Source organism: Microtus ochrogaster, unplaced genomic scaffold (genome assembly GCF_000317375.1).
Source record: "Microtus ochrogaster isolate Prairie Vole_2 unplaced genomic scaffold, MicOch1.0 UNK4, whole genome shotgun sequence".
Classification (NCBI taxonomy): Eukaryota; Metazoa; Chordata; class Mammalia; order Rodentia; family Cricetidae; genus Microtus; species Microtus ochrogaster.
In genome coordinates, this window is record NW_004949102.1 from 7,910,815 (window position 1) to 7,915,898 (window position 5,084).

A 5,084-nucleotide genomic window follows, 5' to 3' on the forward strand; every position below is an offset into this window, starting at 1 on the left:
ACACACAAACACACACACACACACACACACACACTCACTGTGGTGGTTTGAACGAGAATGGTCCCCATAGGCTCATATATAGAATGCTTGATTCCTGGTTCTATCCTTCCTGTTTAGGAAGTATTTCTACTTTCTAATACCTATATTTCAGATATATCCTGTTTAGGAAGGATTAGGAGATATGACCTTTTTGGAGGAGTTGCATCACTGGGCTTTGAGGTTGACCAGTTAGCTCTTTCTAATTGTCTCAGGATGTGAGCTCTCTCCTCCTGCTCCAGTGCCATGCCTGCCTGCCTGCTGCCATGCTCGCCACCATGTTGGCCATGGAGTAAACTAACCTTCTGAAACTGTTAAGTCCCAAAACATTTTCTTTAATCAGTCACCTTGATCATGGTGTCTTATCATCACAGTAGCAATGTGATGTAACTAAGACATATGACCTATCAACCTAAATGCTGATAGTAACTGCATCGTTAATTGGATTTTAATCTTTCCTAAGTCTTTTGGATTTTCTGTATTTTAGTTATATCCTAAATACAGAAAGTTATTAGATTTTTTTAAAAGTAAGTCCTTTAAAAAGTATTATGATCTGAGGTGCTATACAACTCACTGACATTGCATAACTGAGTCTCCATAGCAGGTGAATTCCACGCCTTTTCTGGAACCTGTCTGTAGCATCAAGGGTCAGCAGTATAGCTGGCCCTACAGCCTATCAGTACCCCCAAGACTCAGTATCCCTCCATTCCTGGCTGCTTTGTTTGTCTCTTCCTCGTGCTGTTGGCTGTGTCCTTCTTACCCTGAAAGTCAACACCACTGGGTAATAAAGGCAAAAGACAAACAACTTATACTGCACCTTGACACTTACAAACTAAGCCTCTTTAATGACTTTAATGACTCATTGAATTTGTTTTCATCTTAGCTACTCCTACCCCCATTTCAATGTTCCCACTTGACTGTTTTCACGGTACAGGTTGTTAGATAATGTATTATGTGTTTTAGCATGACTAGAGAACTGTGGTGATCTGATTTGATTTGGGAAGATGCGGATCTCTCATGTAGCCCAGGATATCCTTGCACTTGCTTCATAGCTGAGGATGACCCTGAACTTCTGAACTTCCTGTTTCTTCCTCCCGAATGTTGGGACTGAAGCATGCACCATCTTACCAGACTTACACAGTGCTGGGGGTGGAACCAAAGCTTTGTGCATGCCAAGCAAGCACTCTACCAACTGAGCTTATTCCCAGGCCTGTTTTTAATTTTTTTTTTTTTTTTTTGATTTTCGAGACAGGGTTTCTCCATAGCTTTGGAGCCTGGCCCGGAACTAGCTATTGTAGACCAGGCTGGCCTCGAACTCACAGAGATCCACCTGCCTCTGCCTCCCGAGTGCTGGGATTAAAGGCGTGCGCCACCACCGCCCGGCCCTGTTTTTAATTTATTAAGAACAAAACAGTTTATTGAGTACACTGCACGGGGCTTCGAGCTGGATGGTCACAAGATTGCTGTTTCCCGCCTAAAGTGATTTTTAAAAGAAAAAGATCCAGTGGTTACCCACTGAGCACTTGGTAAACTCTTAACCTGTATTATGTCTTCTTATCCTTACCAGAGAAATAAGTGTCACACATTGGGAGGATTAGAGAGGTTAAATAATTTGCCTAAATTCACTTACACAGAAAGTTATCAAGGTGAAATTTAAACTCTCATGTTTACTGACCTCCAGACCTATACTCTTAGCTGCTACCCTTGATGGACATTCATCAACTATTAAAATAGGCTGTATGAACTTATTTTATAGACCTAGCCACTATGATCAAAGATATGTTAACCTAAAACTCACTATCAATTGATGCCAAGTGTAAGTGTTCATATATCACTTCTCATTGCTTCAGATTTTCTTGGTTGCTAACCAGTATCTCTACAACTAGACAGACTATAGAATGAGCAGGGTTCTTTTTCCAAAGCACTTGAGACCTTTGCGTTTGTGGATGCGTGAGAGTGTGGGCACGTGCATCCCGTGGTCCGTGAATGGGGATAAGAGGACAAGTTGATTCTTGCCTTTCACCTTGGTTTGTCACCTCTCTGCTGACTGTGTTCCCCAAGCTGTCTCACCCTTAAGAGCTTTTGATAATTTCCCTATCACTGCCTTCCCCCCAGCGTAGGACTGCTGGGGTCTCAGATGGGCACCATCACACACAGTTTTTTCTTATGGCTTTCAGGGACAGGACTTGGGTCTCAGGCATGTACACAAAGCTCTTTTGCAGACTGAACCTTCTGACTGGCTCAATGAACAACTCTAAGTAGTTTAATAATTTTGGTTATCTATACTATCCCAAGCACTAGCTTCCCAACTAGAATTAATTTCAACTGCTTTCATCGCCTTTTTTTTTTTTTTGAAAGATTTATAAGTTCTCCTCTGGGACAAAAATCAACTCTTTTTTATGAAGTAAAAGTCTTGGTTGTTAAGTATTAAGTCAGGTCTTTAAAAATGGTTATTTGGACTTTAAGGATTGAGTCTATTAATAGGAGACATGTACGTTATCAAAAGGAATGTTCCCACAAGTTATGACTAATATTCTTTCAGAGGAAATCTCAAACAAAAAGAGATTTTCCATATAACAAGCCATTTATTTCAAGAAACAAAGTTTAATAAAAATCTGAAATAAATCTGTTGTAACGGGAATTGAATAAAATTTCTCAGAAAACACTGCTCATAATGCCCACCATTCCAACAGCTCACCAGGGTTCTTGTGTGCCTCTTGTGGCTAAAAGGCCAGGCAAAAAGCCATTTTCGTTCCTGGCCCAGGTATGAGTAGTCAACACTGGACCTTCCTCCTTTACAAACATTTTTTTTTTTGGTTTTTTGTTGTTGTTGTTGTTGTTGTTTTTGTTTTTTGAGACAGGGTTTCTCTGTAGCTTTTTGGTTCCTGTCCTGGAACTAGCTCTTGTAGTCCAGGCTGGCCTCGAACTCACAGAGATCCACCTGCCTCTGCCTCCCGAGTGCTGGGATTAAAGGCGTGCGCCACCACCGCCCGGCTTACAAACGTTTTTGACAACTTTCCGTGTTCCAGATTTTGCTGTATGCTGTGCATGCTCAGACACAAGTAAATTGTGCTAAAAACTCTATCTAGGCTACGAGACTGAGCCATAGGGTTAAGGAGGTGGACACTTGCCTTGCTCTGAGTTCGACCCCAGGAACCCACAGGACAAAAGCCAGTTGTGGTGGTGTGTAGTTGTAGTCCCAGCACTGGGGAGGTGGAGAGAAGAGGAGCTCTGCGCTCATGGGCAAGCAAGTCAGCTTAGTCTACTTGGTGAGGTCTGGCCCAGTGGAAGACCCTGTCTCAAGTAAGAAAGCCGATGGTGACCGGGAAATGACAGCTGAGGTTGGCCTCTGGCCTCCATACACGGGCACACACATGAGCGTGAACACACATATGCAGAGGAAAGGGAAAGCAACAGGCACACAGAGTAGGAAACTGGTCAGGAAACAGCAGTAAAGAAAACACAAAGTCTGTTCCATTATCCGTTTCTATTTTCCTGTCATGCGGGAGAGTGACATTTTGTGCAGAAGCTGCAAGATCAACTCTTGGTGCCAGTGATTAAGTCCACCAGAGAACTGGTTCTGTGAGAGGCGAACTTTTAGAAACCTGACCGGTCTGAGACAGTGTTTTCCTGGATAGTCTGACTTCCTTCCCAGTCTTCTTTCTTACCCAGCCTGTGAACCCTCCAGGGTGCCCCCCCCCCCCCCCCCCAAACCCCCCCCCCCCCCCGCCCCCAGAGCTCCGCCAGTGGAGCTGTCCTTGGTCTGAGGGTCGGGGGAAGCATTGCACCCAGGGTCTGACTTCCCTGGGGCTGCTGCGCTTGTCCAGTCTCCCAGACTGTTCCCCTGCCCACCGTGGGGAACAGACTGGAGCTCAAGGGCGAGCCCAGGAAGCCTCATGCATTTTACCTCTGTTCATTTGAACTTCTACCCACATTTGAGCAGGGTTTTCCTGCCTCAGATCAGGAAACCGGAACCCAAACTTCAGTTGTTCAGTAAAATCATATCAAATACTTATTTTATGCATAATACAATTCTAAATACCACAAAAGATCAAGATAACATCTCGGCCCTCAAAGATTTTGCATTCTGGTAATAAGACACCCCCACATTAAATAAAAAAATGAATCAGCCCAAGCGTCAGAGACAAATCAGAAAGCAATAGAGAGTCATAGATGCCAAGTGTTTGAGATGGAAGGCAAGATGACGAGGAATGAAGGCGGCTTCAGGGCAGAGAGGAAATTTGAAACAGGCCCTGAAGAAAAGGAAGCTGTCTAGAGTACTGCATATATACAGTCCTGTTGCCTAAAAACAAAATAAAATTACCAGGTATATGACTTTATTCAATACATGTATATAACTTTATATAACAAATGTTTATGACTTTATACAATGCATGTATATAACCTTATATAATACATGAACATGCCCTTTATTATACATGTGCATGCCTTTATATGATATATGTTTATGGCTTTATATATCACATGGATATGACTTCATGGAATATATTAAAGAAAAAGAGCTTGAGGGTCACGTAGCAATTAGTGAGGAGGAATGTCTTCCTGGCTTTTCTATTGCTATAACTGAACACCACAGCCTAGGTGGTTTAAGAAGAAAAGATTCAAACAACACAGAAATCTATGGATAGCAACAACTGAAAGTTGGGCTCATAGTTGGGGAGCCCAAGGGCAGAAGGCTTTGTGGCACCTCCTATTGTGGCTGAAGGGGCACGAGGATGGGAACAAGAGAGCCAAGAAAGCCAGATTTGATTTTCTGACAGCCCACTGTGGTGGAAGAGAACCTGGTGAGCCCTGAGAATTCACTGGTTCCTGAGAGAAGGATGCTGACCCAGTCAAGTTTGGACCTAAATCCCTTCCTCTAAGTTTCCCTCCCAACACTGCCGCCCTGGGCTTATGATTCAAATCTGTGAACTTGTGGTGGAAACACTGAAACCATGGCAGGTGTGTGTGTGTGTGTGTGTGTGTGTGTGTGTGTGTGTGTATGTGTGTGTGTGTGTGTGTGTATGTGTGTGTATGTGTGTGTGTAT

General features: G+C 43.4%; 1 protein-coding gene across 4 annotated transcripts in view; it reads left to right on the plus strand.

Moving 5' to 3' along the window:
- LOC106144314 overlaps positions 1 to 5,084 on the plus strand; it is a 168,156-nt gene that overhangs the window by 48,164 nt on the left and 114,908 nt on the right. The window lies entirely within an intron of this gene.